Genomic DNA, 24120 nt, shown 5'->3' on the forward strand with positions numbered 1-24120 from the left:
TAGGCACCATTAGCATTTGCAGGAGGCCTGGGTAACAGGTAAGCATGGCCCCAAAATGGGGTTTTTCTCCTGGGAGCCCTTTTGAAGGTCAGGGTTGGAGCAGGCGGTGGTTCAGCATCACAAATCTGCTCGCACATACACCTCACTCCAGCTGGTTATGGGGAGAGCAGCTGCAGCTCCCCAAAGGCACTGAGCCAAGCATCTCAGGACAGTGGAAAAACTGGGGGCCCTAACGAGAACATAGTGGCACTGTGACTCTTGGTCATTCTGCCTTTTTATTGTTACTGCTCATTAATTCTGCCCCATCTTCATGCAGGAGCCCCCATAAGTGACAGACACTCTGCAGACAAAGGACAAGGGTGACAGTCCCCCCTTCAAGCCTAGAGCGGTGCTTGGAGCCTGTTAAATCTGAGATGATAATCCGTGAAGTTTTAGGCTACTACTTTTTGACTGTACCCAGCAGGGTTGGTACAGTGCATTTCAGAGCTAGGAAACCCCTCCCCTTCACTTGTACTTCTGAAAAACAGAAGATTTACTTCAATTGACAGAGTGCGTTCCTCAACGTTTAAAAATGCATTGGCTTGAATTTCTATTGTTAACTTGAATTGTACAAATTCGTGTTTGGCTGGGAATTCCACTGTAAGTTGCAGAATATGACAACTTGCACGATACAGAACTGGAAAGCAAGATGAAGCATCCCCAGCCCCTTTGCCTTTAAAATGCCATGGAAGCACAGAGGCTCTCGGCAGAACACCTTATCTGCTCTCGAAAGCTGTGACTCTTCATCCTCTCCTTATGAAGACCCAGGGGATTGCTTACTTAGCATACACCAGAGGCAATGGATAGGGTGAGCAGCCTCTGCAGCCAGAAACCCCCGGTTCCGAGCACGGGCAATTCCCCTCCACATGCAGAGACTTTGGAGCCGAATTGTGCTGAATAGAGAAGGCTCCGGCTGAGCGAGCCATGTGTGCCCGGGAGGAGCAGCCTCTCTGAGAAGCAATGCAGTAAGTGCTGGGATATTGCAGCAGGCACCGCTTCCCCGGGCTCATCAGGAGCTGGAGCCTTTGCAGCTTGTGCTGGGAGAGCCACAGCCTCCAGCCCCGGAGCAGTGTCAGGGCTGCATGATTCTTGCTGTTGTTTCTAAAGGAAGGGATGGAGTGGATTTAGCCAGGGACTGTGTGTTTGCTTTATGTGGCTGTGGGGGTGTTGCAGGGCAGTGCTTGCTCTATGTCCTGTGCTGGACTAGGACTGCTCGCTCTGGGGGGCTTTCTGTGCTCATCTTTGACACTGTTTGAACAGAGATGGTGCTTAATAACTTAATGTCAGCGGGAATTTGGGCTCTCCTTAATCATGCAGCATGTTTCCTGTGCTTGGGAGCAAACTATTTTCTGTACTAGTAGTGGGTACTCTGATGCTGGATTTACAGGGGCTGTGCCTTTGGGTAATGATGAATTGTAGACTGAAACCATGTGAATGAGTGCCCTGATGGTGGGTAATACTTTTATTTCACTTCAGCAGATACGGCTAATTTCTAGTTTGTGGTAAATTCTTCACTGTGCTCTGGAATTGCAGATGCTTTTTTGGTAGATAAATGTTTGTAAGCAGTACTTTATCACAGCCTAGCTGTGGCTTTCTTCAGGTTCTGATGTTCTGTTTCTGTGCTCTGCAGTAGCAGCTTTCTGTTTGTACTGAGCAGGGGAGGGAAAGCATGAGTTAAAGTTTGCTTTATATGAAGAGGGATTTTTACATTGTTTGAAAGTGTTTGCAAAATTAGCATTTGGGCAGTAATTGCAGGCCTTTGGAAAGATCTGTGCAGCATTTAAAGCAAATTTAACCATAGAGTTTTCTTTCTGTTACTTTGAAACTAACACCAAGCTTTATTCCTCTGGTTTCTTGGTACAGCTTCCTCAGTGACTTACGAGCTCTGGCTTTAGGATAACTGCCTGCCTTCAGCCTCCATGCCATTTTGGGCTTCAGGCATGTTTAACTCTTTAAGGCAATATAATATGTGAATTTTTTTTTAAGATAGCAGTACATGCAACTGCCAAAAGTTAGGGATTCTGTTTCTGCTGCTCTGCCAAATGTCAATAATAAATAGCCATTGGTCTCTTGTAAAGGAGCACTAATGAAACCATTCTTTGGTTTTCCCACTCAATATTTGTTTGTAAGTTGGGGTTTATTTAGTTCTTGTAAAATGTTCACCTAATGAAGAAAGAAATATTCCTCTGATATACCTGTCATTTTAGTTTTGAGCAAAATTTGTAGTGCCACTAATTTGAAGGGATAATTCTCAAAAAATTAGCCAAATAAAGCTCAGCTTCTAAAAGAGTTTTTGCAGAGATGCTGCTGAGGATGTGTGTAATGTTTAGTCCCAGGCACAGCTGATGAGACTGAAAAATACCCTGGAAGTTATGGCATCTTTTCACTCCCGTGCAACATGCGTGTCTTGGAGTTTTCTCCTTGAGATCAATGCTCAGGTGCTGAAAAGAGATATTTCCTCTGGCGCTGCAGTCAAGACAACTTTCTCCTTTTCATCTAAGAGAAGCCTTGTGACATATGGTGCTATTGAGTTGCAATTGCTAAAATAATGCAAAATTAATAAGTGATAATTATTCTTCATTAGCTGTAGAACTTTGAAGATGGGCAAATCTACCAGGAGGGTGGATCACATCTGAATCTGATCTGCTCCCCTCCTTTTCTCTCCAATCCTGACTTTTCCCCTCTGTTTAGGAGCCTTTGATAGGTGCTAGAGTTGTTCTCATTTAAGGACCTGGAGCTAAGGTCAGTGTGATTTTTCCAGTCACAGGTTCACAATCCTTGTGTGCCTCATCTGCCCCTGTTTTCTCCATCTAGCTCTCCAGCAAAGCCAGCAGCAAACTTGGAAGATATGAGAATTTATTATAAGATATCTCTGACTGAGCATTATAAAGCTAGAGTTGGTATATCAGTCATGAGGAGAGAGCAGGGATTTTACCTGTAACTAAAACGTGCTCAGAGTGTGCAGTTTTGATGACATTATCATCAGATATTTTCAGGTAAACTAACTCCAGTAATTTAACAAGCTACTGTTTTCAAATTATTTCCTCTGAGGTACAAAACAGGGGAGGGAAAGAAATGAAAAGAAAGACTTGGATGTTGGAAAGTCACTGGATTCATAATGAGAATCACAAGACAAAAAGAATGATTATGTCTGGTTTTATGCTTTCATGCAATTCTGAGTCTTTAATCAAAATGTGTTTCCTGAACTGGAACCTCAGAATTATTTGCCTAGTATTATTGTTCATGTCAAATATAAAATGGAGAACATTAGGTATAAAATCTAATTTCTCTGTCTAGAATAAGCATATTAATAAACAAATGTTTCACCTCATCTTGTCTGTAAGTAACCCTGGCAGGAGCCTTGCCTCAGAAGTCAAATTCACTTTATTGCATCACAACCTGAGAGAGAAACACGCAAAGGGAAGCTTACTAATTTTGTCCTACATTGCCAGTAATGAGCTGGAAGTCAATTTAATTAATGAAGAGTAGCTGCTCAACATTTGTAGTCACCTGAACTACTTTCATTTGCATCACTGTATTTTCTACCAGTTTTTGACACGGAGAAGCACGGACAGCTTTCCCTGACAGTAAGAAATACGACTGTCATTTAAGTACCAGAGGCAAAACTTCCAGTACAGAACTGGATAAAGGAATATCCAGTGGGTGGATAAACATACTGCATAATTTCAAAGCCCAGTGAAAGTGTGTGTCATTGTTGCACCAGGCACAGCTGATGTTACATTAAAAACACAATATTCAGCACGTTCCCAAAGAAATAAGTTTAGCTGTGTTCATACAAGAGCAGAGAATTTTTGTACCATTCTTAGTAGAACTGTCATGTTTATAAAGAAATACATCTTACAGCTAGTGACATCCAAAATGTGCCACATACATAGTCAATACTTTCTTTCTGACTACAAAAGAAAGGACATTTTCCTCCTTTCTTGTTTTTCAAGGGTAGACTTTCTGATGGCATCAACTACTTAGATATGCTGCATAGTAATTATTTTATTCATATGTATGAAAGAAAATCTCTTAGAATCTTCATTATACTTATCTGCTGTGAGCATCAAGATTGAGTTTAATTGGGATTTTCAGATATATACTTAGACAGTCCATTTTCAACAACAAAATGAATATGCTATTATTTTCTACTATCACTTCTTTCCAAGGGCAATTACTTAATACTCTGTAATAGCTACAATTCAGGATACTTCATTTGCCTCAATGACTCTCCACTTTCCACACCCACACAAACCCCAGAACCTACTGTGAGTGAAGCAGCAGTGCAGTAGCATTCAAGGAGGATTAAAGGACTAAGATTGAGTACTTCCTAAAGCCTGCAGCCTGAGCTGTCATTTAAAACAGGAGCAAAAATGAGGTACCTGCCTTTCCCAAGTGCTATTCAAAAAGTGTAGATTTAAAAAAACAACACAAAAACCATGCAGAATCAGAAAGATCACACACAATATCTGGCAAAGTATCTTCAAAGTGTACCGGGTAAGGCAGGGCGACCTTCAGAAAGTGCAGAAGAGCTGGCCCACAGTTCCATCACTTTCTGCAAATATTCCTTAAAGCTTTAGGCAAGAATTCTGGCATCTGGCTCTTTGGAGGATAATTCAAGACAGTGAACTTTAAAAGAAGGCTGTGGAAGTCTGTATTCTAACAAACTTAGTCATGAGCAACAAACTGCAAATCAGTATCTGATTTTCACTGAAACATCTGGAAGAAACTCCAAATGCCATGTGCTCAGCTCTGAATCTTCATGAGTTCATGGAATCTTTGATGATCTTTTCTTCCCTTTTGGACACAAATACAAAGGAAACAGTGTGTGAACTAAACAAGGGTGTGCTTGAACAATGGCTGCAGAGACACACACCTCTACTCAGTATTATTTTAGCATTTGAGTTTCAAATCTATTTCATCCAGCCCTGGGGAGATTAAGCCTCTGAGGATCCTATCCATGGATACTCAGGATTCATAGTAATCAGCCAGAGATTCCTAGACAGGAAGAACATTTTATCCCCCAGTGTCAGCCAGGACTTTGTTCAGAGGGAAAGATGAGGAAATGAGACAGAAGGTTGCTGAAAACACAGATGCTCACATTTCTTCTGCTAGAAACAGGGAACGATTTATTTCTTATTATCATAAATCACGGGTTTTTCTTCAAGGCTTTGCTTTAGACTTTCAATCAGTGCTGATGGCTGTAAAGAATCACATGCCCATGCAAATCTAAACTACCTTTAGATGGAAAAGCCTTCCATTTCTCTCCCTGCCTCATCTGATTGATTTCACGATCACTGGAGAATTTGCTGCTTCACACATTTAGTTTGTCTCATAAACCAGTCCAAGGCAGCTGATGTCACCCATCCAATTTTGTTTCCTTATTCAAATTCAAGCTCCCACTCCCTCTATCAGCATCACCAATATATCTATGACTTCTTACCAAATAACCATATCACACCATATGTTGCAGAATTGTTTTGGATTTTCACCAGGTTAGGTTAGAATTCAGCCCTCAGTCTGAACATAATTCATCTGGGAGGAGATCAATTGTAGAATCACAGGTGGTTTGGGTTGGAAGGGGCCTGAAAGCTCATCTCATTCCAGCTCCCTGCCATGGGCAAGGGACCTTCACTAGACCAGGATGCTCAGAACTCCATCCAACCTCTCTTAGAACACTTCCAGGGAGGTGATTTTTAAAAAGCCTGGTGAGAGCCATGAGCCAAAAGTCACACCAGAGACTATGAAAAACAGTGGGAATGAGAAGAATAGGAAACCTCAGCTCCCAACACAGAGGGAGACAATTTTTGTCAGTAAGATCTTGTCAGGAAAGTGTCGCACATTTTTAGAAGTTCAAATAATGATAAGTCTTAATTGCTCAAAGTCAAGAAACTCAAAGTAACCAAAACAAAAAGACTGAACTCTGAAAAAATAAACACTGCATTCATTTTGTCTTTCATTTTGGGGTATTCTTAAGGATTTATGCTTCAAAGCTTTCATCTTCAAGCATATGAGAGTGTTTTAGAATAAAGAATTTTATATCCTTGCACAGTAACCTCAGCAGAGCTTCTAAAGCATCACCGCCTATGAAAATCACACAAGGTTAACATTTAAATAATCCCTAAATTGAGAATCATAACTTTACAAAACATTGCTTGCTTCTGTTTTGTTTTTATTTTTTACAATATTACATGACCATCTTTGTGTCTTACAGCCAGCAGAAATGTTTCCCAGGAAGAAAAATTGAGAGATTTTCTACCATCTTCATCAGCAAACCACCAGAAAATGGTGTTTTCTGGATTATATTCTGAGTTCACTGTATCATCACTGCAGTTTTGCAAGTTGCAAGCAAAAGGCAGCCAGAAAGGAAATACCCAAGTAAAGCTGATCCAATTCTTGTTCAGCTGCAAAAGTATTCAGAAATATCTCTCCTTACTCTTTTCATGTGCTATATTTGGTCAGCACACCAAAGTTGACTTGCATTATATTCTCTCCCATTCAGACTCTGTCACACCATGACAGCACTGACAGTTCTCATCTCCATGTTCACTATGGGTATTTTCTGGGAAGAAGCAGATTCTCCTGTTTGGAAACACCTGCTTTCATTTTCCTTCTGCCACATCTTAGTAATGAGCTCTTTTAAGAATTGCCTGGAGAATGGGAACAGGTTGGTAATAGCAAGTAAAAAAAAAAAAAAAACAGCAAACCAAAACAAACTCAGAATTGCATCTGTGAAGGAGTTTTTCCCCAGCTGCCTTCTGCTTTGGGTCTTGATCCCATACCCACAGAAGGCAGTGAGGAGACTCCCACTGGCTTTGCATCAGCACCTAAAAGACTTCTATGGAAAGAATATTGGGAGTATTTTTAGTGATGTTTATGATGCAGAAAAAAAGAAGTGCAGGAGCTCATGACCTTGCAAACCCTGGCCATGGTGAGCAGCAACACCCAGCTCCCCTCAGGGCCTTTATTTGCCTAAAGTCCCACACACATGGAACATTCATAGCTGGGCAGATACAGAAAATGAAGTTTTGTGCCATCCTCTTGTTTTCTAATATTGCCTTGATTTAAATTGTGCAGAACAGAGGAAATAATATTTTAGAAGAGGAATGAAAGCACAATACAGGCAGAAGTAAAATTTGGTTGCAGACAGAATTAAAGTAGGTGGAGTAACTTTTCTTATGAAGAAATACTGCACCTAGGGAGGGTGTTTTGTATAATACTCCATAACTTGGGATTTGATTTAAAAAGCCTTTTGGACATCCTTAGATCTCAAAATGTAGAGAAAACCAGCAAAGGAATGTGTCTCTTTTTTTTATATTTAAAACATTTCCTTCATATAATCCTTGTAAAACCAAGATTTTGGTGAGAAATAATAAGTGCATACAAATGAAGCAGAGTCTCTGAAAGAAGTAAAACCCAAAAAAAACCCCAAATAAATCAAGATCTGGAAAGAAAATGCAAGCAGCATATATTCTGCAGTAAGTTTCCTTAAGCATCACTTAGTGCTAAGGCATTTTCTGTCTCAAATGTAAGAGGAAAGGCAGTGGTCCCAGCTGGGTACCCCTGTTTCTCCTGGTGAAGCAGCCCAGGAAGGGGTGCACTCATGTCCTGCTTCATTTCCAGCTCTCTTGCACAGCAACCTGTCAGGGAGTGGCTGACATCAGTGTTTGTCTCCAAAACTGCCCTGTGACAATGGGATTGACTTAAAAGGACCCTCTTGAGTTGTTAGGAAGCACAATCTGTACAGAAACCATCACTGCCTGGGAGAGGAAGAGGTTGAGTAGAGGTAAAAATACAGAGAGGGTATTTAATTTATAATTGTGTACAAGTGCACACACACACATGCAAACCTTGGGGTTCATCTTTGGGGTTTCCACCAGCTGCTCACTAAAAAAGGCTGCTGAGAAGGACTTGGGAGCCACTGGAGCCCACAAACAACACAAGATTTTTGTAGCATTTGTCTATGTTATAAAGACAACATACTAAGTTTCTCATGAAACAAAAGAAGGTCAGAGCTTTTCTATTTCTCTTTTTTGTTTTAACACTCTGAGTTTCCTTCCCTGAGCCTGCAGACCTGAAAGAATAGCACCTCACAAGCATTGCTCCCTACCCCTGCCCATGGGCAAGGGAGGCACAGATTAAATAGAGGAGATTGAGCTAAATGTTCTGTCTGACCTGACAGAACAGCTTTCTGGTTCCCCTGCACCTGGCATCTTGCTTTAAAAGTGATGTTATGCTTTCAGGTGATATTTAATCAGTCACCATCCATAAGAAAACACCTCAGCTGACTGCTGGGCTTTTTTTTTCCCTTTGGATAGCACTGAAGTGTCCTTCTACTGATGATGGAACAAACTCTTCTGTGATGCTTGCCTGGGTTTCAGATGTCTGGACATGCTGCACCTGTGGTAGGTGAAACTTATCAGCCTACAGATTGCAAATACCAGGGATCAGTCTCACCCTTTACCCCGCAGTTACCATTGCTGTCATAGCAACTTGGCCCCATATGTTCAAAATTTAAGTGTATATGTGAACCTGCTGCCCTCAAAACCATTCCTATGTGCTCCAGTGGCTTCACTGGGCAGTTTGGAAGCAGAGGACCAGACTGAATTCTTCTTAGTTAAAATTCACAGGAGTTATAGTTTAACACTGGAAGGGACAGACTGGCTGTGTAAGGGAACCACAGGAGCAACCAACCTAGGCTGAGGTTTTTTATGAGCTCTGATTTAGTGATTTAAACTTATTTGGTTTTCTGAGAGGGTCTAGAGCTCATAGGCAGTGTGTTACTCTGTCTGGGCTGACAAGTGGTAGCTTCTAAAGATGCATGACCTTGGTTTCCTGCTGTCTTGGAAACATAATAATAACCCTACCACACTGGAAGTAATACTTTTTATTGAAGTTCCCTACCCCATCTGCAGTTATGGCCACGTTATGTGCTATGCCACAGTAATAACAGAAACACATTGACATGAACCTTGCTGGAAATAGCTCCAGAACAGCTTAGAAAGCCATTTTTTCAGGTGAATGAAGTAAAGAGAAACTTTTCATCTCCAGGAACATATGAGCCTTTCTAGTGCACTTCAAAGCTTGGCCAACTGGAAGCAGGAGCTGTAGCAAAATGCTGTGGAGCCTGTTTGGAAGCTGACTCCAGCACAGGAATTGAAATAAATGAATTTGGCATCTAAAAGGAGGTTTTGTGGAGTCAACGCTTTCTAAGCAGAGGACAGAGAGAGATTTGGCAAGGTTGGTGCATACATTATTGACATTTTAATGTCACAAAGGGGTAATCCCAGGTCTAGCTCTGAGCCAGCTGAACTTGTCAGGGTCTCAAAGCCCACCCTTCTCAGGTGTGGGGCTGAAGAGATGCTGAAGTGACAGCCTGTGTGGGCAGGGGAGTGTTGGACACTGCCAGAAAACACACACATGCAAAACAAACACCCTTTTTGTACTAACCTGTGACTTTCTGCATTCCTACTACCCTCCCACCAAAGAGAAGGCTTTTATGTGGATAGTTGTCAGAGAGTGAGCATGGGAACATTGAGAAAAAAATTTATGCTCACTTTTGTTCAGACCAAAACACTTTTTTAAAGGAATCTTTCCGAAATGGAAATCAATGATGGTTGGCATCGTTCTCAGAACATTGCCTTGAGACACTGAAGTGCACAAATGCTTTGCTGATATTTTGGACACAGTGCAGAAGAATTTTCCAAGTGATTTTCCATCTCCTAGGAAAAAAAATATTGTATTTTCCTATTTGCATTTGGACAACTATTTGTATCTTAAAGCAAGTATCTGCAAAACATTTATGCCTGAAGCATTTTTAAAACCAATAGCAGAGAAGGAAATAACACTGGCAGTCTAGCAGAATTTTTTCTGTTTGACTTGGTAAGAATGGGATACTCTGTGTAAAGAAAGTCTTGTTTCCTTATTTGTGTAGGGATCAGAACCGTTGTCTTTAGCTTTCTTTTCTCCTGACAATTTGTTCCTGTAATCTCCTTATGTTCCTACATTAAAACCTTTGGCTAAATTGAGAGGTGGCTTAACTGATAATTTAAGCTACACATTAGTAAACATAACAGGAGGCAATGGAAGAAGTCACCCCACAAGGAGAGAAAAACACTAAACAACAGGAATCTGTGCTGCCTCACCTACTTTTTATTCCTTCTTTAAAAAACAAACAAACAAACAAACAAAAAGAAGTTTTCTGCAACATCTTTCTTCCTCCATTTGCAAGTTACATCTGCTCACACAAAGTTCATGATATGCAAAATGTTTTGCAGCATGGTTAGGTCTGTTCTAAGGAGATAATTATGGATATTTAAGCAGTGGCAGGTGCAGGAGCTGCGTGTCTGGAGGACACCACGGCTCTGAGAACATCCAGGGGTGTGAAGTGGCAAGGTTTGAGATGGGCACAGTGACCTTGTCTGGGGGCACACAGAGCTCCTCAAAATGGCTCAGCATCAGCTCAAAGCGTCTTCTCCAAGAGCAAGGAACAACACCCTAACTCCAAAATCACACAGCTGGTAATTCCAGGTCACCCTTCTCAGGAATGGGGGGAGAAGAGGCAGAGGAGTTCTGGGAACCTCTCAAAGAACATTGCCATCACTGTTCCTCTGAGAAAAGATCATGGTCCATAGCCAACACAGCAGACACAGTGCTTCAAATCTGTTTTCTGCAGGAAAACCAGGACTGCCTCACCCAGAGTTAGAGCAGCACCACCACGGTGCTCAGTTCTTCAGGGAGGAAGGGGCTTGTGGAAAGAATAATCCTAAAGCACCAAACTAGAGCCCCAGCTCCATGGCCAGGACATTTTCCTTGCTTCTCCCCCTCTTCACCACACAATCCAAGTGTCTCACCCATTGACTGTCTGGGAAATGTGATAAGTTTGATCAGGAAAAGAAAAATTTCTCCCCCAGCTCTATTAAATTCTGTGGGTGTCCTGAGAGAAAATGATCTTTGGACAGCAGCAGAATATATGATTGAAAGCAGACAGTAATTTCATTACACAGCTGCCCAACAGCACTTCTCTGAAATATTTTGAAGTTCTATGGCATAGAGAAAGTCAGCATTTTTTGAAACAGTTTAAACCATAAGACACAGCAGGGGAAAATAAGAATAGCTGTTCCTTCAGAATTTTTGAGTGATTAGACTAATTTTCAACCTTTTCTGTGCATGATCTATTATTTAATCTCCCATCTTATTCATAGCAGCAAACAACAGTCTATTCCAAACCTCTGTTTTTCCTCCATTATTAAAGCATTAGTCTCTAAAAGAATGGATTTTTGCAAAATGCTATTGTAAGAGAGAGGAAGAAGCAGGAGCAGCTCCAGAAAAGGTTCAGATGGCTGTGCCAGTCCTGCTGCTGTGCCATGTCCCTGCTGCTGTCAAGAATATTCCTCACCTTGAAAGCCAAATCAAAGAGAATTTTAAAATAAGGAATAAAATTAGAAGATCAAACATGTAGAGGTGAGGAAAGTGGGATCTGGTCCAGTACTTACTATATTGTTTCCCATATTTGTGTTATCATGAAATAAAAATCAGTAAATGCTCTAACTGCAATTTATGTCAGAGTAAAAAGGAGAGGAACAATCAAGTTTCTACAATTTTTTTACTTTTATAATATAACATGGGCTAAGTACAGTGTTTTTCCCCCCCAGCTGATCTCTTTGTAAGGTTATCTTAAGGAGTTTCCTCCTGCTCTATTTGAAGAACTGAATACAAAGGATGAATTCTATTTCCAAACAGATTTGCTCAGCAAAATTTTCTGATTTCTGTTCTTACAGTTTCGTCTCAATGTATTAGCACTTTTTTTTTTTTCCCCACACAGCTCTTGCTAATATAAACTTGCATTAACATGTTGCCTATGGGGCCCATAAACAAATTAACATGCAGGGTGTTAAATAACTACCCAAGCTCCTTTAAAAATACATTTAGCAGGCGAGAATGTGCTTGAATGAATAACAATCACACCAAAATAGCAAAGATGATTCTATATAACTCCTTCTTTCAGATATATTTTTAGATCTCCGTAACTTTCTGAGAAGCTGTGCTTAAAACACTGGTGTGAGTAGAGAGCAGAAAATCTGAAGTCATTTACTTTCAAAAACACTGAGCTGCATTTGCTTGTACGGCAGAACGACTCCGGGGACGCTGAAAGGGTGCTGTGAAAATCACTGCCCCGTAAAGTCCTTGCTGGCTACTGTTTAGAAAAGGAATTTGTCAAGGAATAAAAGCACTTTTTCACCAGGTTACAAAAAAAGGAGAAGGAAGAAATAGTTTCCAGTTGCTGGAACTAAAAAAGGCGAGGAAGTGCAAGTGCATGCAAAGAGGGAAAACCACAATTCTCCTTTGCAAAAAGGAAGGAATGATGTGTAAAAGGCATTGAAGAAAATACTTCTACCCCAGCCACAGGAAAGATTTGTGTATAATCAACTTCTGTTTGCTGCAGAGCAGTTGCCGATGTATTTTCATGCAAGCTGATGTTGTTTTCCCTGCTTGAGTGGCAGAGCAATAATAAATACATTTATTATTCATTAAATGTCTTCAAAATATTTTAATACGCCTCAGCATTTCCAAGGTGTTCAAATCACAGCAGTACAACACCCTGCTCACATAATTTGCTGCCTTAACAACTGAATATTACAGTTTGTAGTTTAAAGTTTCTGAGTGCACATTTTCAGACAGAGTGGAGAACCACTTTAGTCAGACCTCTAAAAAGAAGCTTTTCTCTTAAAAATCACACCCCACTCACCTATCCCTCCTCAAAAATAAGCTGGTATTATACACAGTTCAGTTCTCACATATTTTAAAACAGGATTCATAAAATTCACCAAGTTCAGAGGTGGTCAAATGAGGAAAAGGATGTTTTTATGGTAAAAGCAGACCAATAGATAGGTGCTGTAGGACATGCAGGCGTTGTTTCTTTTCTATATGCATTTAAAAAACCAAAACAAAACAAGTCCCACCCCTCAAAAAAAAAAAAAAAAAACCAACAAAAAACAGAAAAACCCAACTGCTCCCAGCACTCCCCCCCTCACCCCTAAAAATAAAAAAAACAGGAAAAGAATGAGGAATCAAGATTTAGTCTTCTAGTTTTCTTTGCTTGCTGTTTGGAAGCAAGTCTTGACATTGCTGATTTCACTGGCCACAGGGTCCCTGCCTAGATTTGCATGATGGAGAGCTCTGCATAGCATTTCCTGAGTGCCACTGCATGCCAGAGCAGATGGAAGGTGATTTATGGTCTTCACTCTTTATGGGGATACAGGAGGAGAGAATTATGCCTACATCACCGTGTCCCAAATAATTCCTTAAGGTTATCAAGTTTGCACAGCTCTGTCTTTATGTTAAGTTTATGCCAGAAAAAAAAAATAAATCAAAATAAGAGGAAGGGAACCACTGAAGCAGAATGCACAGGGAATGTACCAAAGCACATAGTACTTATTTATCTACAGCTGAACCACATCAGCCAGGGAGAAGTTTTATTCCCAGTCACTGCTCAGAGCTTCCAGTGAAACACTCCCAGGTTATATTATTGTCACAAGTCCAGCATTTGATGAACTTTACCTACAATTAGGATCTAGCACCATGTAGGCCATAAGCAGATAAATCTGAAAGCTAAGTAGTTTTTCTCCTTAAAAGATAAGCACTTGAAACATCTAACTGCAGTTACCGATGTTGTGTCCTGTGAAATACAAAGACAGAAATCATTCAGAGACCTAAGAGCAGCCTGTGTTACAGTGAGCAATGACATGAGATGTCCTTTCAGCTCTCTCAGCAGCCTGAGATGACTGCTGCCATTCTTGGAAAGGGTTCAGAGACATGAGCCCAACATGATTGAAACTGGCAGGAATCTCTCACCAAGATGCAAAATAAGGCTAAAAATGAATATGTGTTGGTGTTATTTACTGCATGTCTCCAAGATAAGAACATGGAACTCCAGGTATCCAGAGGATGTTCCCAGGTCTGGCCTGTGCTGTCTTCAGAGTTCTGGCAGTGACAGAATTGCCATTCACAACTTCAGCACATCCCAGGAGCCAAGGCTGGCTCTGCCATTTGCTAACATCACTGCAGTTTGAAACTTAGAATGGAGCTTGTTACAACCCTGGCCAAAGACTTATCACAGGGAATTCTCTTTTAGCTACAAGAGCTCTTGCTTTCATATTAATAAAGTCAGGCATTGACAAATTTCCTGTTGTTTAGGGCAAATGCTGCTGCAGGAGTTCTATGAGGCTGTGGTCTCAGTCAATGTGGTATAGGATTTACCATCCAGTTCCAAAATGAAAAAGTGCAATTAAATGCTCTTGAAAACGTCCTGTGCTAGGAAGAAAAGCCTTCAAAAATAGATTTCTATCTACTTGGTCTAAGTCCATGGTTCTTTAATGTTTCTGTAAGCAGTAATGGTTTTGTCCTGCAAGACAAATACCCATTGATTTGAGTTTCTAATGACTGCTAGGTCAGGCTTCCTATATATTTGTTTAATTAATTTCTCTGACCTTCCTTCCATTTAATACTTGGGATGACAAACTTCCATTTTAGCAGCTGTGTGATGTTAGTCTGAAGCACCCATGATGTCAAAGGCTTTGTATTCATTTACTTACCAAGTTATTTTGAGCCTTTTTTAAAATAATATGCACAGTCAGCACAGATTTATGATTTAATTTTTTTTTAGCTCAATCTTATGTCACTTATCACAAGGATTAAAATTAATTCATGCACATTAACCTACAAGAAAGACATGGTTACTGTTTCTTGAGGTATGAGGAAACAATCTGAATTTCTGGGAGGATTCCAGGTAAATGCATTAATTTTTAAAGTTGAAAAGTTCCTTCCTACTTTAATTAGCAATGCTTCAATTCTCTGCCTCAACATTCAGCAGTAAAGGTGGAGACTGGGAGAAGTGCCATGTCCAGTACTGAGGCTGCAAGGTACAGGCAATTCCAGGTGACATCCAAGCACATACTTCAAATCTGACAATATTAGTTGCACTTAGGTTAAAAGTCAAAGGCATAGGAATAAATTGGTTCTTGAATCCTGCCTAGAAACCCCTGTTCTCACTCAAGTCTTAGCTCAGTTGGTTCGAGCAGGGTGCTGATAATAGCAAGGTTATGGGCTCAATCCCTGTGTGGACCATTTGCTCAAGAGCTTGACTCAGTAATCCTCATGGGCCCCTTCCAGCTCAGAACATTCTGTGAATCTGTGAAGTGTTAAACAAGTCTACAAGAAATTAGGAACCTAAATGCAATTATATATCTTGTCCTCACTGTTTTATTCTCAGGTCTGCCCTTAGTACCTATTTAAAACCAGGCATGTGCTTAAACCCTTGCACGAAAACTGCATTCAGATAAGTGATCTAAAATTAAAGTATCAGCCCAGCTCTTGTATATTTGCAAATCAAATTTATTTTGACAACAGGTTAACATAAGACATAGAGCCTGGAGCAAGATGGGTTGTGTGATTTAAGGCTCTGCAATTAAAGACAAGAGATGCTGCCTTTCAAACGTGGGTGTTCAGGCTCTGCCAGGACTCTGCTGTCTGCACTCCTGCCAGTGAACTGGAGCAGTTGCCATGCTACTTCATGGAAAATATTTATTAAGTCAGTGATTTATTTAGTCTATTTAAAGAAGGTGGAATAAAACACTGGGCTGGCCATAGTGATTATGCTGTTGTTATTTCTTTTTTAATTAATATTGAGCAACCTGTACTGCAGCCAACTTCAAGACACTTCAGAGTTGCACTCCTCATTCTCTGGCTGGAGAACAAAAGCCTTGGTAGGATAAATTATGTTTTCATTCTAGGACCCTACAGAAAAATACTTTTCTTAACATCTTCCTTGCCCAGAGAAAAGAAACTCTTGATTTTCCTACAGGGTCTCACAGGGAGAATACTCACCTCTTTTCCCCCATCTCTGAGATATGAAATATAAGACTCAGAATCAGATGTAGTCCCAGGTCTGAATTTTCCCACAGAGGACAAACTCAGTTCCTGTCTCACCATGCTTCTTTAACTCAATGCAGTATTTACCAGGACAGAGCCAGGCATGGTCCCCCTCACCCTGCTGGCCTGGGATAAATGATTTTTTCCACCTGTCCATCCCAAGCCCTCCATCACTCTCCCCTCCCTGCAGTTTGAGTGTGCCTCATCCTGTGCTCACTCCCAGGCCTGCTCTGGGTTATTGAGGAAGGGGGAAATTTATTAACACATTCAATCTGAAACACCACAGAATTTTAGATCAGACATTTGCCATTGGGGTAGAGGGAAAGAAATAAAGAAAAGAGCAGCTGGGCACAATGGCCCCAGCTCAGCATGTCTGACCACCAAGCTTATTTCTAGAAGCTGAATGCTATACTAACCAGCAGGAAAGACTCAGCTGGCATGGGAGACAGCAGGGTTTTGGTGCTGCTGTATTGCAGTTGCCCTGCTATTGAGGTCAGTGGGACAGAGACAGGTGGCTGCCAGTACCAAGTGATACTCTCTGAACTGTGGAAATCTCTCTGACCCAGAGAAGAGACATGCAGCTAACTACAAACTCATCCTGGTGCAATGGTATAACACCATGTTGTGTTAAATCCACAACAGAACAGCCTTCAGAAGCTATTTTAATCAATTAAGAACAGTTGGACCCTTTAGCACATAGTTACCATCATCTACTTATTATGCACTTAAAATGCAATTATAGACAGGAAAATAATGTTCGTTTTCTATTGGCCTCGTTTTCCTTGAGTGAATTAAGTCTACTTCTCATCTGCATTCACAGTCCTGGCTGCTTCCTGACTGAAACAGATCCTGTAGGCTTTTTATATCCAGTAGCAATGCAGCAATGCCATATGTAAGGCCAGGGTGTGTGTGGGAGCTGGGATGTCTCCTGGCTCCTGAATTATTAGGCTGTTCCAAGTTCCAGTGTGGAATCATTCCCTGTGTGGTGATTCATGAGGTAGCAAAGAACCTAGATCCAGTTCCCAGGTTATGTTCTTAGGGTTAGAAAAGAAATGTTGCTTCTGAAGTTAAAAAAACATAACAGAAGGGAAGTTTTCAGAGCCTCTGCCTGTAACAGAGCAGGTCTCTGAGGCTATTAATTATCCAAGACTGGTGGTAAAGTAAAAAAGGTGAATGTATAGCAAAAGAGTTTTCCTAAACATATATAAATAGCAAACCATTACACTTTCACTGGAAGAAATAAAATTTGCAGACAGGGCAATGCTCAAGAACTCCCAAGCCCACAATTGCTTGTGTTCCCTGAGTGTCATTGATGCAAGTCACTTGCTGCCATAATTAGCTTTGTCAGAAGACCTGAAATAGAAGGGGGTGGAGAGGAGTCCCTGCAGTGTAAACTGAAGGGGCCATGTACCAGGGTGCTGTGGGGAGAGGATACCCCCAATTTCTTAAATCTGCTTTCCTTCCTAACCACAGCATTTCCAGGGTCATTTGATGGACAGATATGCATAGGCTGGCCACATTTCACCAGTAGATTGCTCCACAGTTTCAAGGTTATATTTATGAGAAAGCTGCCAAATGCTTTAATTGGTGTCCACTGCAGTAGGTCACCAAGAGAAAAAAGCAAAACACCAAACTCAAATAAACCCACCTCAGGGCAGCATTCAGGAAACTACTTCACAGGAGAAGTTTTAAGTTGTGACAAGACAGCTTATCAAACCTCTGGAAGACTTAAAAAACCATACCTTCAGTAGATGCCAAAGGAATAATTTGGACACCGTTCTTTGTGGTCAAGTGCAGGTTTTTATGCTGCTATTATAATATTTAAACACTTCCTATGAAATATTGCATATCAATAGAACTGGCTATATCAAACAGCGGATAATTGCTGGCACTTATTTTTCAAAGTCAAAACTCTGCTTGAACTTCCCTTTGAGAAAATCAGGGGTTTATTAGCTGGCAGAGAAGGGGAAGTGATTCCAAGGGCAATTTGGTTTGGGAATGCAGTGTTCCCATCAGAGCATCCTTTCTGGCAGTAAGGCTTTCCTGAAAGTTCAGCAGGGTTTCCTGAGACTGTTTAGCTCTCAGACCTGATTTTATGGAGGCCTTGGAAGATGTTGAGATGGTACCTTCAGGCATATGAACCCAGCAATGCAGAAACCCCACTGCCTTTCTCACTGCGAAGTCACTAGTGAGTCAGTGCACGGAATAAAAGCAGTTGAGGTGGAGGAGGTCTGAAGTTTGTGTTTGTCGTAGCACTGCACAATATGGGAAATGCCAAGTGTAGGCTGCCAGCCTATACATCCCACTGATTCCACAGAGGTGTCTTGGAAGCACAAAGTTTACTCACTGAGTATCACACTCTCCTCAGTAAATAGTGCTGCCCTTGATTTTCCTGCTCCTGAGGGACATTTACCACAGCCATGGTGGCATTTGTGTTTTGCTTAGCCCCGAAGTGCTGGGTTAAAGTGAAGCAGTCAGAAGTTTTTAGCTGCCCACTGTCTGCCTGGTTGAAGTCAATGCAGTTTTTATGAGGCATTTTATTATTTGATTTTATTATTAAAAGAATTTCTCTAGAAATCAACCTTCCCACTGCCAGTCCAACATTTACAAAGCTAGCTTAGTTCAAAGGTGCTCACAGCCATGTAAATAGAAGCCAGACATTTTTCTCTGCTGGGGGAAAGTCATTCAAAGAGAGGTGCCCAGACACATGCAGGCTATATTTTAGCATGCCCATAAAGAGCTGGTTTTTAGCTGAGTGCTGTACATCTCACTGCTTTTGGATGGTTTGCAGCTGCAGTGTTCCTTCAGCCCAGGAAGGGTGCCTGAGGCAGCCCTGTCCCACGATATTTACCCTGTGCATCACTGCCGACCTTGGTGACACAGCAGGTGTGTGAGCACCTCCCCAGCCTCCTTCCCACCCTGCACCTGCTTCAGCCACCAGCCTGGACATCACTTTCCTACTTCAGGCTTGGCATATTTATGAGAACTGAATTTTATAGCACTCTCAGGCTACTTTCCACTGCTGCCCACCCTCAGAGCTGGGGCAGTCATGTACCTGGACAGAGATGCTGGAGGAAATCTCCATTTGCAGAGTTCAGTTTGCAGAGCAGACCAAGAGAAGGCAAAGCCCAGACTTGCAAACTGGGGGCCAGTGTTGGAGGTTTCTGCTGTTAAAAGAGCTTCCTCATATCTTTGCTTAACGTGTTCTCAGTTAATAATTAGTTTCAGTAATTCAGAAAAATAGAGGTCATAAGATTTTACTTGCCTTCCTTTGGAAGTGTTAACTCCTAAACTCAGCTAGAATTGAGGTCTGTGCTTTGCTGTTACAGTGACTTGAACAATCCTACTCTAGACAGCTTGAAACAAAACAAAACATGGTCCCTTGCCTTGTCCTGCCCTAGGTAATCCCTGTGGTTGTGTTAGCTACCCCTGCACAAACCCTGAGCATCTTACACACCTCTGTGTGAGATGCTGTGTGTACCTACACAGGGGCTTCCACCCAAAAGGGAATGTCAGGGGTTTTGGTATAGAGGAACCATTTTTCCCCCAGCCACAGCATCCAGATAACTGTGTTAATCTGCAGTGACATGGGAGAAAATCTGAGGCTTTTTATTCTGTGAATCAGAAACAATGCAGAACTGTGCAAAACCAGTTGCCCTTGTTTGCCTTCTAAGAGAAGACCTATGCTGAACCATGATGAAGTTATAAATCTCCTTCTGCCACTTCACACTCCCCATCCTCATCAAACCCCTGGTTTAAGAAGTCTGACTGTTGCTGGCACATGAGCAGGAGCAGCTTCTGAGCACAGAGCTGATGGAACATCACCAGGCAGAATTGCAGCTGAGCAGCTAAAAAGCAAGGGCTGCTTTTGAGCTCAGTGTCCTGTCCTTCCAGATGCTCCAGGCTCAGCTGCAGCACATTGAACCTGTGGGAGATCTGGAGTCATTCCCTATCATGAGGCTCAGCACTAGAATCATCTAGAAGACCTTGCAGGGAAAACAGTCCAAGGGGAAACAAAGAATACTTAAAAAATAATAATAATAATTCAGTTCCAGACCTGCATTTGCACATAAATAAAATTTTGCCTTAGAAAAATCTCATTCTGCATTGAGTCATGACTGCAGTCCTGTTAGTTCCTGTCCTAGCATAAATCTTCACACAGAAGTACACCAAATGAGGTAGGAAAATATAGCTAATCCTAATGGTGTCATCATGCCATGCTCCCTGCAGTTTTAAAGATCAGTGGCTGGATCTCTGGACTGAGCTACGTGTCTGGCGAGATGCTGCTCAAAGGTAATCGTCTCTTCTTCAGCACACACAGATGTGGGGATGCAATTCCTAATGTTAGATGTATACCTGCTTCTGGCCCAAAGTCACCTGGACTGCAAACTCTCCAATGCCTGCATTTGCAATTAATTAAACTTCCAAGAGCATGGGTGTAAAATGAGCCTGCAGCAATAAGGAAATACCAGCCCTGGACAGGCAGAGACCCACTGGGACACATCTCACCTTATTATTCATAGGACTGAGCTGTTTGAGTTTAGTTCCTTTTCATGCATGAAGAGATTTTGAGGAATGTCATTATTGCACTGAATATAAATATATTCAGTAAATATAAAGAGACAGAGTTGAACTAGAAGCAAAGATCAGTGCCTGGTTTTAAAAGTATTAGAGCTGTATTACTTACAGATACAAATAGAGATTGGAGCTGAAATTGGATCACATCTTATATATCTTCTCTTCTTTTAAAGGGACTTTCCAGAGGCAGCCCAAAAGCTTTGGCAGTCCAAGAAATGAGAATATAAAAAACCTGTATCTGGGGCAGCCCAGGGTCTGAGGGGAGGTGCTTGTTAGGGACCCTGTGCTGGCCTGGGCACGTTTGGCAGCTCATCCTCCAACACCCACACCTGGTGTATGAGGAAGCCATAGGGAAGACCTCTGGTTAGTGGTCTCAGGGTCTATTTCTGGACTCCTTGTCTGTAATTCATCCAGTTCAAAAAGCCTGCTGGTGCTGTCTCCTGCCCTCTGTGGTAGCAGGTTTTGGGAAGTCACTACCTGCTGAATAAAGAACTCCATTTTTCAATAACAAGCTGGTTTTTAGTAGTAGCTTTGAACAAGTCACTACTAGTTCACTGGATGTCCCTCAGTTGACCTGTTTTGAAAACCAGTGATTTTTATTTTTTTTTAATTGTGAGGAAATAATTTTCCCACTCACCTGATCTGGGATTTTTGCATAGCTCAAACATGATTCCTCAGCCACCTTTTCCCCATTTTCTTCAGACACTTATAAAGCAACTGATCATCCCTTTGGTCACTTTAGTTATCCTAAAGAGAACTCCCTTATGGCAGGTATCTGTTCCTCAGCCCACTTCTCACCTTTTAAACCACAGTGATCCCAATCCAGAAAAGACAAAATAAAAGAAGGTTACAAGGGGTAAAAGAGCACTTAGGTTTGGGACATCTGGGCACATTCAGAAGTCAGTGTGATCCCTGCAAGGGAGAAAAGACCTTCCAAACTGCTGAGTCAGTTCAGGCAAGCCCTTGTGGCTCCCTGTGCCTTAGGTTCACTTAAAAATGTTCCTTGTGGCTAATGGCACATTAATAAGGTATTGGCTGTCTGGGACTGCTGGGTGCTGTGCCAAAAACAGTTCTTTATAAATTGAACATGTACAAAGGTTCTGGCAGTCTGATTCCCAGTGACCCAGTGACAAGCTGAAGATGTGGAGATGGAATGTAATTGCCCACAATCTTTTTAATCAAGGAGTACACTTCCAGTAATCTCCTTAGTGACAGAGAAAACAACATCGGGCTGTAACACAGGTCTGGAATCAAAGCTCTTTTCTGTACAGTCTTAATTAAAGAGTGTTTCTGACTACAAGTTTTATAGAAAAGTCAATGGGCTTCCAGCTGAGAAAAGGACCTTTCTTGATGTGATAAAAATGCTGCATGTATACTTAGAGAGTGTACGTGAGTACATGATCAGAAAAATACCCATGGAGAAACACAAGTAGCACTCAGGCCATGGGCTATACTCAGGAATATCTTCCATACAGATTGGGATGAGAGGGAAGGAGGGAATGAAAAAGCATCAGTCACCCACAAAGCCCCAAGCACAAACAAAGCTATGGCCAAAGCCATCACTAGCGTGGATCAGAGCTGCTGCAGGGAAATTGAATTAGATCCTGGCCTGGAGCAGCCCCCCAGGGCATGGGAACCTGAGGATTCACCCAAAGGTGATCCAGGGAACATTCCCCAGAAATGAGAACCACAACCAAGGTGATAATCACGGGGTGGCTGTTCACTGTAAGGGCAGTTTTCCATGTCAGGCTGTGGTGGTGATCACTAAATTGGTGTTCTGCCCAGCTCCTGCCACCAAAGCCCAGTCAGAAAGAGGCCCATTGTTTCACCATTCTCAGAGATCATTTTTGACTGCTCTCTGTCTTTGATTAAACACAAAAAGCATTTTATGCCCATCCATCTGGCACTTCTAATAAATGTATTCCTCAACTAAAAGATACACAAAGTTCACAAGTTTAGTTTGTCATCTCTGTAAAACCACATTGTGATGTAACAATCTGTCACAGAGGCCAAGTTGAGCAGGATTTCATAGAATCACAGAATGGTTTGTGTTGGAAGGGACCAAATATATTGGGATACGTCATCAAGCTTCAAGCCACCTTCAATGAGCTGGGAGGTCTTCAATTAGATCAAGTTCCTCAGAGCCCTGCTCAAACTTACCTTGAATATTTCCAGAGATGGAGCATCCATTACCCTCTCTAGGTAACCTGTGCCAGTGTTTTACCATCCTCCTTGTAAAAGTTTTCTTCCTTGTATCAGATCTAAATAGATTCTGTTTTAGTTTAAAACCATTACCCCTTATCCTAACCCAAGAGGCCCTGCTAAAACATTTGTCCCCATTTGCACAAGCAGCTCTTTACCAGCCAGCCTTGATGCCAAAAACCAGCCTTGGACAGGTTTGATTTACCACAGCAGATATTGCCCACATGTCCTGGGAAGGACAGGAGACAGAGACCGTGAACAGCTGGGGCTCTGACTCAGGATCCTGACTGATCCTCGCTCATCTCAGCAATGGGCCATTTATCCTTTCACCCAGCCTCGCTTGGTGACATGCCAAATTTGGAAGCTGCTATATTTGTTACCTACCTACAGAGCTCTGGACTAGAGCTCAATTATCCTTAAATTCTTATCAGGATCCTTCAGCCAGGGCTGTCATGGAAAATGTAATGCATGTCCTGACTCAAGGTTTTGGTTCATTTGTAATAAAAATCATCTGGCCTCTCTCTGAAGGAAGATGCAATCCATCCCTGTTGGGAGACAGTGGAAAATATAGTTTATGTGGGTGCCAACTGGATCCTCATCAGAAAGAATCTTTTGTGCAGCGTTCATGTGCAGAGCTGTGCAGAAAGGGGGGGATCTGAAAACAGGAAGATTTTCTGTGCTGTTGAGCTGTTTGGCTGCTCACACTGGTTCCAGATGGTGCTGGAGGCACTCAGTGCCTCTGAAAACCAGCCAACTTTCATTCTCCCCGTTCTTATAGTAGCAAGAGAAAAACTGTTCTCTTGAGAAAAGAAAACAGGGAAAAACTAGTAATGATATTTCTGCTTCTCCTGTTGGCAAATTACAGCTGAAATTAGATAACATGCTGCAATAATTCTGACTTTCCAGCTGGAGAGGGAGGGAAGCAGTGAGCTGCTGTGGGTGTCCCACGTAGCACAAGGCTCTGCTCCCTGACACTGCCCTAACCCAAACTCATTGGGATCACCTGGGACCCCTGACTTTTCATTTCACATCTTCAAATATGCTTTCTTCCTTATTCCTCATACCAATAAGGAGACATAAATCTGTTTAAATAGGGCTGGTTTTGCCAATGTTTTCTAAGGGTATTTGATCCTTACCAAAACAACATTTCTGGGCTCTGGGGCTGCTCCTCCTGGGGGTCTATTTCTGCCCAGTGAGCTGGCAACAGATGCTGACAGTGTTTAATCCCATGTCCTGCTTTGCAGTCAGGTCCATATTTCTACTACATCTCAGGCTTATTCATTCAGTCTTTAGGACTCCTTTGCAAGAATTTTTATGTTCAGTTTGAGATAAGATGTGGTTCAGCTGACATCACAGCCCTGGCTAGAT

At 41.8% G+C, this 24120-nt stretch overlaps 1 protein-coding gene across 1 annotated transcript in view; it reads left to right on the forward strand.

The window, feature by feature from the left end:
* Positions 1-592: 592 nt before the first annotated feature.
* CTXND1 (cortexin domain containing 1) overlaps positions 593-24120 on the forward strand; it is a 34686-nt gene continuing 11158 nt past the window's right edge. The window contains exon 1 of the mRNA XM_033517067.1: positions 593-1004. The gene's annotated coding sequence lies outside the window, so the exon portion shown is untranslated. The remainder of the gene's footprint in view (positions 1005-24120) is intronic.

The sequence above is a fragment of the Parus major genome, chromosome 10 (genome assembly GCF_001522545.3).
Source record: "Parus major isolate Abel chromosome 10, Parus_major1.1, whole genome shotgun sequence".
Classification (NCBI taxonomy): Eukaryota; Metazoa; Chordata; class Aves; order Passeriformes; family Paridae; genus Parus; species Parus major.